The 13,276-nt window shown below is 35.3% G+C and overlaps 1 protein-coding gene across 1 annotated transcript in view; it reads left to right on the top strand.

Moving 5' to 3' along the window:
* The window catches only part of LOC122815364 (dynein axonemal heavy chain 3-like), a 4,921,723-nt gene that overhangs the window by 2,613,076 nt on the left and 2,295,371 nt on the right, over positions 1–13,276 (top strand). The gene's annotated exons all lie outside the window — the stretch shown is intronic.

Consider the following 13,276-nt stretch of genomic DNA (forward strand, 5'->3'; position numbering starts at 1 on the left):
TATATAGATCTAATATCTCTATATAGCTAGATAGATCTACATATATCTATAGCTTTACCTATATATGGATCACATTCACATTGCCGAAAGTACAGTTCTCTGAACCACACTTTGCCGAGACCATGACTCCGAATTTGCACTTCTCCGAAACAGAAAACAGTTAAATCACATTAACTAAGTTTCTCTAACTTTTGCAGAGGCACCCCCCCCCCCATGTGGGGGGCTGTGCCCCCCTGCACACCCCCTGGTAATTATATATACTAACTCTGAGATCACACTACAGTAACAACAGTATATTTGTTCATACATACTGCAGTGCAATCGCAAGGTGCCATTTCAGAGAAGTGTAAATTTGGAGTGATGGTCTAGGCAAAATGTAATTTGGAGAACTGTACTTTCGGCAATGTGAATGGGAACCATATATATGGGCCACATGGAAAACTGATACTTGTAAGCAATAAAGCTGCTGGCTGAGAATCCTAAAAATCAGGAAAAAGAACTATGTATTGTAGACAAGTTTAGTTGAGACTTTAGAGTAATTAAGCAATTATAACTTGTTTAGAAATCAAAATTTCTTCACTGAAAAACAAATAGATGAATACTTTCTTGTGTGTGTGTGTGTGTGTGTGTGTGTGTGTGTGTGTGTGTGTGTGTGTGTGTGTGTGTGTGTGTGTGAAAACCTATAAGTAGCCATATCTACACATCATACCTGTCAACCTCCAATAGTCAGAAGTCTTGAGAAAGCCAAAAATATCAGGGGGGATAAAGCCAAAAATAACTGGCGGATAAAGCATAGCTCTCAACTGTCCAGCTTTTCCCAGAATGTCCAGAGTTTTGACTCATATTTTTGGTCTATTTCTCATTAAATTGCAGTTTTCTAGCAAATCATTGGCAAATCGAGAAGAAAAGTCATAAAATAATGGCAGACAATTGATTTTCAGACTTCATATCCTTCAGAAAAATTCATGCCAATGTAAAACCTGTTAGTCTATCAACTAAGTTTGTAAAAGCAACATTTAAAAAGTGCCCCTGTTTTGGGGCCTCTGTTCCCCCATTATTTTTGGCTTTGTAACAGGTTGAGAGGTATGGGACAAAGGGCCCAAATTAGCAACATATTTTAAATATTTAGTGACTTCAATATTCAGTGATTTTCCAGAAAACCACAAATGTTTTGAGGAACAGACCAAAATATGAGGGGATATCTTGACATTTTGCAAAAATTTGCGCAGTTATGAGGTATGCTATATGTACATAATGGAAGTAAGATGTGCATGTTCTTCCTTGCCAGTTTGTAGTAATATCTAACGTAAGTACTCCTAGTACAATGAAAGTAACAGCATAATGTATAACAGCATGCCCTTCTCCAGCTAAAACATAAAATGCAATCAATAAATAAATAAAAGAAAAATCACACTCCTGAGAAAAATGCAGTTTAAAGATATTAACATATGAGAAACGAGAACCTCTTTAGAAAATGAGAAAAAAAACACAGAAGAACATCTAAAAATGGCAACAAAATACACACTTAAAAAGGGGCATATTTGAATGAATAGATTAGCATTGTATAATACCAATAAAGTATGTTTTGGTTGTAGGTAATGCAGGTTTGACTGCAGAAGGCTTTCATTCTCATGACTAAACCATAGGAGCTTTGATGTACAAAGCATATATTTAGTGTATGTGGTGTGTGCGGGTGTTTGCATCTCACTGTCTCAATGCATTTGTTTATGCTTTACATATGGGAATATCAGTGCTACATCCATCACACTGTTAGGTAGTGAATCTGAACTATGAATTGTGTGATGAGGGTCAAACTGTAGTATTTTCTGACAGCAGCACCTTGATTTCCAGGGATGGAATGAGGTTGCAGGAAACAGTTGTGTATAGCCAGTGGAAGTGATGGATACTACAGAGTCCATTCTGACACTGTCTGTTATGGCGGGAGATGACAGAAAGTTTGCATGGGTTAAGTGACACACTCCTGGACCTTGTGTTGCATGCATTTCCCCTATGGACAATGATAGTGTGGAGGAAGGTTACATATAGCCTGTACCACTGCAGGCATCTCTGAAGTATAGTTCACATGCTGTAAGTAGTAGCAATGTGCCACCTGGATATAGATATATATACATATATATATATATATATATATATATATATATATTCATGGTGCAGCAGTAATCTACCAGAGTGGTATGACCTACATGTCACTACATGTCTTTTGATAACATTTTCTGGGATTTGTCATATAGTAATCATGGTAAAGCACAGGTATCTAGGCAGCTATCATGTTGACTATACTGAACCTGATATAAATGTTCAGTACCAAGCATACTAGTGCCATTTTCCGTTGCTCACCTTTGCTCTGAATATAAGTATTCTACAGATGTTATGTTAGTATTTTCTGGCATGCTCTACCAGTTTTTATGTCTGTCTCATTTTGACATAATGTGTAATCACCAGGTCTCTGAACTGTGCATCTCATGCTCCTGGCAGGATTTTCATGCTACCTTGTATGGTTTGCATCTAGTTTTCTACTGTTGAAGCCTTTGTGCAGCATGCTTTAGTAAAGTGAAATCGCCTTCTGCATGTGCACACACTTGCCATAGCATGCTGCCCTTTGTGTAAACTGTTTCTGACCCTGCTTCATTGTCTGTTGCTATATCATTTACTTTCTCACATTCTTTATAGCATGGCTTATACTTTCTCACATTCTTTATAGCATGGCTTATACTTTCTCACATTCTTTATAGCATGGCTTATACTTTCTCACATTCTTTATAGCATGGTTTATTTCCCTTAGGCTACTGCTTCAAAGTACGGGCACTTTAAAAGTATGGTTCTTTTCATTTTTGCAATTGTCCTTAATTGTACTTTGTCCAGTTGTTATTCATATCTTGTCTTGAGGTGCTGAGTAGCCCCTTAATACTGCAATACCACTGCATTTTTCCTAATTCATACAACTAAATACCAGTAAAAATAAAGTGTTTTAAGGAAACAGTGACTTGATTGTTCAAAATGCCCAAGCTCTTCTGAAAAAATATTTTTTACTGAACTGTCTCTTAGTAATGCATGCTCTTGAACAGAGCCAGTACTGTTAGACTGTTAATGTATGTAAATTCCACACTATTCTCTGGTGTTATACTTTTTTTTTAACTTTGACTTAATTCCCATATTAACTAGCTGTCACGAGATATCTTTTGGACTACTGAATCCATTATTACATCTGTTAAGCTTCACTTAATGAATTAATCAAAGGGCTCAAGCACTCATTTTATGGCAAGTGTCAGAATTTTAAATTTCTCCTCATTAGAATTGTGTAAAGCTGGATGGGTTGAATTTTGTTAATAAATTAGTACATTTAATATTATAAAAGATGCACAAAGGAAGATTTTTTGAGTGATGACAGAAGCTTGAATTAGTTACCATATGACATAACAATTCTGTAATACTTTTTATGATTCAAACTACAAGCTGAATAGCATAATGGAACATTGAAAGTTTGAGGTTTTCGATGTTTATGCCCTTTGCATCTTGGTTTTCAGTTTGTCGACTGATGTATGAAAAGTGACAGTGAGTATGAGTCATAAAATTAGATAACATCAGTGAATGTGAGAAGTAACTAACCCTCTGACTTGCAGCTTCAAAGCCTTGTACTCTATGTAATCTGTTTTAAACCAGTGTGTAACTTGAATGCAATGTATTTAGTAAACTGAGTCATTGTTTGGGGCCCATCTAACAGGTCATCATCTTTTAGGCATAATTCGTCTACCTGCCTCCCTTTACCTCCCTTTGTTAGTTGTCAGATATGCATCCAGTTTAATCATCTATCTTACTTAAAAACTAAGGCCATGCTTCAGGGCCAGATTCTAAATCACGCATTACATAGCAGAGGACAGTTTTGACAACATGCCATTGTGTTGCATTTAATTTCCCCCATAAATGTAGGAGACCCAGAAAACACTAAAACAACACGCCTTTTGCTGATCATAGCAACAGTGCTTGCTAAGGCAGAATAGGAAGGTACTGAAGCAGTTATGTAGATACTAGTATCTCAAAAGGTATTACAAAGAATGTTTCAAACTCCAACTGTACTGTGTTATGATATCATATCAAAAAAGCAGAGCTTGTCACATAATATGGACCTGACATACTGTCATTTGCATTGGCTGTTACACCATACACTAACATCAGTGATGTCATTCATAAGCATGGATTCAGAGTGAGTAATCAATCCCTTCACAAATTACCATTAAACAATAAGTAAATAACCAAAAACTATTTGTTTAAAAGTTGCTGTCCTACTACTAACCTTTGACCTTACTTATGATTCATACCAGTACAGGTGTAGATCATTGAAGTGTCAACAGTGCAGTGGCTTAGTGGTTGAGAGCTGTGGATCATAGTTACAGGGCTCTGGATTTAGTCCTTACCTTTGGTTGTTGTCTATATAAAGTTTGTTATTGTTAAGTCTGTCTTGATTTGGTCTGGTTTCTTTCCACCACAGAAAAATGTGCTAGTTGACTGGCTTTTCTAAACAGTACATATATATTTTTTTCACACTTGCCTTTATTGCCTGGGTTGTGGCTAGAAAGGCTCAGATGGATCGGGTCATTTACCTAGTTAAAAAACAAATGAATAAAAAAAGTTTGATATTTTATTGAAACATTTTCTAGTTCAGATACTTTGATACTCTTCTATAAACTCTAAACTTAGCGTGCCTTTTCCTTATAAGGAGAAAGAATAGTAGCATTGGGTGTTTCATGTGAAAATTTACAGTTTATGTTATTTTTTTTGTCTGAAAAAAGAAATGATGGAAATCTGTTTAGGGACAAATAAATACTGATTTAAGTTCTGATGTTATGACAGACTACTATATTTATGGGTTTGATACAGTATTTGTTGCTCTGTGAAAAAGTAATATGGATATATCTGTTATGAACCAGATATGTTATCAGTTTGCAGGCTATCAGACAGTAAAGACCATCTTGGGTTGATTTTCATCCTTGACTATCCAGAGTTATATTTCTGAAATGATCTGACATGTACTAATATAATTTTATAAACAAGACATTGGGTAACCATTTATTAACTGTAGTTAGTGTATCAATGTACTTGCAAAGAAAAGATACAACAGCATTTTGAATATTTGTGTGACAATATGATGTTTTTTTCTATCTGAGCATTTAAAATCCTTAAAAAATCACATATCTGGTAAAAATACATTTTGGTTTTAACAGTGTAGTTATAATGCAATAAGATTTTGTGGTGTAAAGCATTTACACACCGAAAAATATCTGCATGCAGAACATCAACATCTTGGCTGTCGTTTTTAGCCATTTCAGAAATGATTAGGATACCTACATATTTTAAATTGCTCCTATCTTTTTTATTCATCCCATGTATAAATAAACTGACTTCTTAGAAAGTCTTTGTGTTACAGAGACATGTATTCTTACTTTCATGAGTTTCACACAAAGGAACTTGGAAGAAGAAAAGTCCATACAATTCACTTATTTGAGATGATTGAGTAAGACTTCATACAGTGACAATATATGTAGGAAGATATATGAATGTGTACATTGTGAGCATCAGGCAAATGGGTTGTGCTTTTTAAAGACATAAAAGAAAAACAAATTGGGCAGGATACCTTTGAGAGAAGAAAGTCCATTTTTATAACTGAACTGTGTGAAGGTAGTCTTTATAGCATGTCAATGAAATGCCAACAACTGAAAAATATAACACAGAATCCTATTTTTCAGAATGACTTGGGGGTTCCAATGTGGAACACAGAACAACATTCATTTGTTTTATTTATTTATTTATTTAATACATAGGATGACTCAACATTTATTTATTTATATATTAATTTGTTTCCTTGTTTGTTTGTTTATTAATGTTTTGATGTTTGTTAAATGGGGTAGTAGACTAATCAAAAGAGGCTTCAACCACACCCTGGAGTAGCATGCAGTAGCAAAAAATAAAATAAATAAATAAATAAACAAGTATTTATACCATATATGAGCTATCTCTTAAAATAATAAGAATGATTAATTCAAAATGATCATATGATGAAATCCAGATCAGTGTAAACCACAATAACCAACTAAAACCACGAACAACTACTGCAGTTATTTTATTAAGGACTTTAGCAGACTAGCGAGATAAAACAAAATTGGAATCAAAGGGTAAAAAGATACATAGCATTTACAGTATTTTTAGAAAGTATACATTCCAAGCCTGGGACAAATATGGAGACCTTAATGACAGTTAGAGGTACGGTGGAGCTTATATTTTTGTGAGGGATGCAAAAATAAGTGGCTGTGCTTTCAGGTCTCACAGTGTTTTAATCTTTGTTCTTCTATGAATGGGCTAGAAAATAAGTTTGCTTGCAGGCCACCTCATAATTTGAGGCATAGAATAGAGAAAACATGCTCAAAGGTTATGAGTGTGTTAGCTGATTTGTGCTATATTAGAACACTGTGACAGTAGGAGCACAGTTTTTAGGTCATAGACAACGTGACATGCATCAGTGAGAGGTATGCGTACTTGTTATTTTGGACAGATTTGCATGCAAGAGTGGAGAAAGCTAGTTGGATCTTTTGAGTATAGAGGTCCATGGAGCTCTAGCTAAAATGATACAATGGTGTTCAGAAGGTGGGATAGTAAAATGAATCTAGAAATGTAGTTAGACAGTACTTGTATGCCAAATAGATTTGATTTGGAAGAATACGCTAGAAGGAAAAGTCCATATTCCATCTGTGGGAAGAATGTGCTTTTTCAAATGTGTGAGAAAACTTGAGATCTGCTAGTGTACATTGATTATTTTAGTGGTTTGTATATTGGGTCATAGAGCAGGTGGGAGAGGGTCATAGAGCAGGTGGGACAGGTAAAGAATGATACCTACATATCTGCATGTGTTAGTGGGCAGGACTATATGCTAATTAACAAGAAGATGCAGGAAGAGGACTGTTTTTTAGAAAGTCAGCATTATGTAAGAATATGTATTTTTTTTAAAAGGTTTTGTACAAGGTGTTAGTGTAGAAGGATTTCATGTATCTTATGGGTTATCTTGGGCTCATGAAGAATGTCTGCATGCTGTGTCAGACATGAATGCTATGATAAATTTTCCATTAATTAAGGTGTTTTGTGTATTCAACATGGTAGGTAGGCTGCTGGTAAAATATGAGAAGAAAATGAGATGTAACATAAACTCTTCTGGTATTGCAGAGGAGATGCCTTGGACCAAACAAATATATGAACATTAATAAACTTAATGCATTTTTTTATAAGAAACAATTTACTAAAATTACTGATCAATTAAATTGTTTTTGATTATTGAGGATTTTCTTATTCTGCTTTTTAAAACCAGAAGAAAATTCTCTGGAAATAAAGACATAAGTATTAAGCACCTATATCGACAAAAATGGAAAGGTTTCAGTGAATGGTCTACAATTCCATAATAGTATATCCACTCTAGCCAATCTATATTGGATTATTGAACTCTATGCCAAATTTATCAGCAATTTATTAAATAACCTTCTACATAACATGCAATTAAAATTAATTCTAGGAGAGACTTCATATTTATTTTAGGTAAAAAATACAAAGAAATGAAAGAACCTTGATTAGCAACTTTAGTACAAGCCTTGAAAATATTGGCAAATCAATTAAACTTAAAAGATTTATTAGATTTTAAAGATGAACATTCACTGTTATTCTGCCCCTACTTTTTGCACTAGTCGATTTTATGAAATGAAGATTCTTTGATATTCTTGTTTATATGCCTTTGACAGCTAAACATCAATAGGCAAGATCTTTATTTCTCCTAATTTGATCAGTAAATTTGAATTATTTACAACAATTTTATGCTATATTTCTGATTATAATGCATTATTTTAAGCTTAATATAAATAATAACAAATAGCTGTTTCTGTTTTTTGATGAATGTCATATATCCTTATAAAACACTATGAATCCAAGTATGTTTTTCTTTTTTTATGACACAAAGCTCTTCCCTATGCATAATAAATAAAATACCCATAATAGATTTCTCAGGTACTTTGAAACAGTTTTGGGATTTTTCTTTTTGCATGAAGAATGGCCAAATGTCAGATGGGGGTAATTCCACAATTTCTACGTATATTATATGTATATATCTATAACTATATTGACCAGTTTGTTACAGTCCCTTGGGTGGTCAACTTACAGAGCTTCTACAGTGTGTGTGTGTGTGTGTGTGTGTGTGTGTGTGTGTGTGTGTGTGTGTGTGTGTGTGTGTGTCAATCACCCCTCATCAATGCCACTAATGCGAACTACAAACTATGACTGTTGATAATGTCGAACACCGATTTTCCGAAACGCAAAATCTTGCCCCCTTTTTGACTCATGATAGCACTTGTTTTGTGTTGTGGAGCAGTCAGAAATGTCAACGTTCGGTGTTTTTTGCTATTTTGAGGAATCAGTATTACAGCTTCCGCATAAAGGAGTCTCCAATATGTACATTTGAGGATGGGTGATCAACATTTTGATAGTAAACCTATATACACACACATATATATATATATATATATATATATATATATATATATATATATATATATATATATATATTATATATATGGGTTCACGAATTTGAGTATCTCAAGACTAAACTAGCGAAAGCCCAGTTCAGCAAAAGACCACATAACCGAATCTGGAAATGTCGAATCAGCGGTTGTGGTGATGCGCTGTGTTAATGGATAGTTGGAGGTTCAGGTAAGTGTTTATATTTTAAGGGTTTTGGGTAGGGATTTTAGTGTATGTCAGGAAGTTGTAGGTGTAGGTTATGGCATGTAGGTAAGAGTGTGAGTGTGTAAGTATTGAGAATGGTGGTGTTTGTACATATGTGATGTGTATGTTTGTGTGAGGGGAATGTAGATTGTGTAGTGGTGGGTTTCATGTCTTTGTCTTATTAGTGCAACCTTGATGTTAGTATATATAAGTAGTGAGGGTATGGGGGGGTGCAACCCCCTCACATGGTGGGCTTATATGTAGGGTAGGTTTGTGTATTTGTGTTGTTGTGTTTGTGTGTGTTTTGTTTGTTTGTGGTAGTGTGGGGAGTAAGGGCCATGTGTGTTTGTTTGTGTGGTGTAGGATGTGTTTCAAAGTCGCAGTTTTGAATTTCTCACTTTTGGGGTTTCATTTCTGGCTTTATAGTCTTGAGATACTGGAATTAGATATTTCAGTATTTCGAGATCATAAAGTGAATATATATATATATATATATGTATGTATATATATATATATATATATATATTTATATACATATATATATATATATATATATATATATATATATATATATATATATATATATATATATATATATATATATATATATATATATATATATATATGTGTGTGTGTGTGTGTCTGAGAGAGAAATAAAGAAAGAGAGACAGTATAATATTTATGAAGCATTGCATTTCCAGTTTTTCCATTAATATTGCTAATGATTTGATTAATGCAATTAATTTCCTGGAACATAAAAAGGAAGTCATTTTGTCTCTTTTATTGATCAAATATCGTAACAAAATCTGAAGTAATAGGTCTAGAAAATATTTTTCCAAGTTTAATTTAAATATGCACCATTAGTTTACATGAGCAAAATTTGAAAAACTTTTTTAATTCAAAGACTGCAGAAATAAAAATTAGAATTATCTTAAACTAAAATCAGTTATGTATTCGGTCTTAAATAGTGATGGCATAAATGTCCTCTTTGTAATACTTCATAAAATTCTGTTGCATTAATTCTTATTGAAATTGTATGTTCAACTCTTCTTTTTCTGATTTAATACAAAACTAGAAGTCTTCTGCCAGTATAAACTTTATTATTTTTCATGGAAATTCTTGCAGAGATCTTTTCTTAGCCCATACAAAATTAGTAAAAATATAAATGATACAAAGGGCTAGTGAGCATACTCCTCTCAAATGAAAGCAAACATAGAACATATATACATGTTTGTTAAAGGTAGTAGCAAACTGTACCAAGATTTGTAGACTTTTGTATAAACTCTTTTATCAAATAAACGTTTTATCAAAATGTTTAGTTATATTCAGTACTCATATTCTGAGTCATAATGATAAATTTCAAAGGTCTCTTCTATGATTTTTGCCAAATATAACAAGGAATGCTATCCAAGCAAAATGGAATAAATCAGAATCTCTTTCTGTTTTGGAATGTATTCATGTAATAGCAGCTATATACAATAATGCCGTTTCTACTATAAGAATTTATACTAAAATCACAAGGTAAGTTATAGCTTCTAATCTAAATGAAGTATTGTAAAGATACATTTAGCTTTCTTCTTTTAATATATGTCTCATCAAACTTTAAATATTTGTAATATGTGTCAATAAAATTGTTATATTCTCTATTATTGCTGCTTGCCTATTTATGTATTAGAGTATGTGTATATAAATATTTATCACTTTTGTCTTCTGTAAATAGTCCTTTATTCCCTTTCTTTAGTATATTAGAGTAGTTAATTAGTTGATTAATTTATCTCTAAATCAAATTAAACAATATGAAATTCATGAAATTCATTTCTCTGTCTCATATCACCTACTTAGAGGCGATCTCTGCTTGACTTACAAAGCCATGTCTGACCCAGCTTTAGAAATGCTGCATCTAAAGAAATCTCAATCTCTTCGCACAACATACTCCAGAGACCTCAGCCTCATTACCACAATCAACAGAACATGTTGGAGGGACAGGTTCATAACCCAGAGACGGCCCATGCTATGGAATAGACTGCCCATACATGACAAGCAGAGCACCTCACTGGCCCTCTTCAAGAGAAGTTTTAATGAATGGATGGGAAATAGAAATTTCACCCCAGGGATCACTCCAGTGGCTTTACTCGACCGAGGCACTGGGAACTAAGGTCAGGTGGCCTGATGCCAGGTTAATCCTATGGACTAGGCTTGTAAAGACTCCAGGGCCATTAGCCTAGTACACACCTATGAACCTATGTTGGTAAAGAGTATGTACGCTCTTCTTTGCCTGGTTGACCTCTTGCCCTGAATATGAACAAAAGATTTAAATTCAATTTCAAATTCATTTTTTTTCAATTTTTGAGTCAAACTAGTGTGGTAAGGCTGCAGCATTGTTTATAGAGAAGAAGGGCAAATTATATTGATCATTATTTACAATCCTTAAAATGTAAGGTAGTAAGGACAGTTATGTAGTCTGAGCTTGCCGTTTAGCTTATTAGATAGCATGTTACTTTGAATGGGCTTAGTGTTTAAAACAGACAAATACTGGTAGAGACAGAGGAAGGCAGTAGTCATATGTGAAGTTGTGTAAACCTATCAAAAGTGAACATAGGATGAATCTGTTACATGATTAGTATAGCCTCAAGGTAGTACATATTTATGGATTTGGAAAAATTAGACAAGAGTCATTTTATCTCATTAAATAGGGAGAGATGAGGTGCATGGTAAAGAGAGAGGTGGCGAAGGCTAAGGATAAGGCGTATGATGAGTTGTATAAAATGTTGGACACTAAGCAGGGAGAAAAGGACCTGTCCCGATTGGCTAGACAGAGGGACCGAGCTAGTAAAGATGTGCAGCAGGTAAGAGTGATAAAGGATAATGAGGGAAACGTACTCACAAGCGAGGAGAGTGTGTTGAGTAGATGGAAGGAGTACTTTGAGGGGTTGATGAATGAAGAGAATGAGAGGAAGAGAAGGTTGGATGATGTGGGGATAGTGAATCATGAAGTGCAGTGGATTAGCAAGGAGGAAGTAAGGATAGCTATGAAGAGGATGAAGAACGGAAAGGCTGTTGGTCCAGATGACATACCTGTGGAACCATGGAGGTGTTTAGATGAAATGGCAGTGGAGTTTTTAACTAGATTGTTTAATGAAATCTTGGAAAGTAAGAGGATGCCTGAGGAATGGAGAAAAAGTGTTTTGGTACCGATTTTTATGAATAAGGGTGATGTGCAGAGCTGCAGTAACTACAGAGGGATTAAACTGATCAGTCACAGCATGAAATTATGGGAAAGAGTAGTGGAAGCTAGGTTAAGAAGGGAGGTGATGTTTAGTGATCAGCAATATGGTTCCATGCCGGAAAAGAGCACTACAGATGCGATGTTTGCTTTGAGAGTGTTGATGGAGAAGTACAGAGAATGTCAAAAGGAGTTGCACTGTGTCTTTGTGGATTTAGAGAAAGCATATGGCAGGGTGCCTAGAGAGGAGTTGTGGTATTGTATGGGGAAGTTAGGTGTGTCAGAGAAGCATGTAAGAGTGGTACAGGATATGTACGAGGGCAGTGTGACAGCAGTGAGGTCTGCGGTGGGAGTGACGGATGCGTTTAAGGTGGAGGTGGGATTACATCAAGGTTCAGCTGTGAGCCCTTTCTTATTTGTAATGGTGATGGACAGATTGACAGACGAGATCAGATAGGAGTCCCTGTAGACTATGATGTTTGCAGATGACATTGTGATCGTAGTGAGAATAGGGAACAGGTGGAAGAGACTCTGGAGAGATGGAGATATGCTCTAGAGAGAAGAGGAATGAAGGTCAGCAGGACTAAGACAGAATATATGTGTGTGAATGAGAGGGAGGACAGAGGAATGGTGAGGATGCAGGGAGTCGAGGTGGCGAAGATGGATGAGTTTAAATACTTGGGATCAACAGTTCAGAGTAATGGTGAGTGTGGAAGAGAGGTGAAGAAGAGAGTACAGGCAGGATGGAGTGGGTGGAGAAGAGTGTCAGGAGTGATTTGTGACAGACGAGTACCAGTAAGAGTGAAAAGGAAGGTCTACAAGAGGGTAGTGAGACCAGCTATGTTATATGGGTTGGAGACAGTGGCACTGACAAAAAGGCAGGAGTCAGAGCATGACTTGGCAGAGTTGAAGATGTTAAGATTTGCACTGGGTGTGACGAGGGTGGACAGGATTAGGAATAAGTATATTAGAGGGTCAGCCCAGGTTGGAAGGTTTGGAGACAAAGCCAGAGAGGCAAGATTACGTTGGTTTGGACATGTGCTGAGGAGGGATGCAGAGTATATTGGGAAAAAGATGCTAAGGATGAAGCTGCCAGGTAACAGGAAAAGAGGAAGACCTAAGATACGGTTTATGGATGTGGTGAGAGAGGACATGCATGTGGTTGGTGTGACAGAGCAAGATGCAGAGGACAGGAAGAAATGGAAACAGTTGATTTGCTGTGGCAACCCCTGACGGTAGCAGCCAAAAGAAGAAGAAATAGGGAGATAGAGATAAAATAGA

Source organism: Protopterus annectens, chromosome 11.part0, assembly GCF_019279795.1.
Source record: "Protopterus annectens isolate FY-2018-M chromosome 11.part0, PAN1.0, whole genome shotgun sequence".
In the NCBI taxonomy this organism is placed as follows: domain Eukaryota; kingdom Metazoa; phylum Chordata; order Ceratodontiformes; family Protopteridae; genus Protopterus; species Protopterus annectens.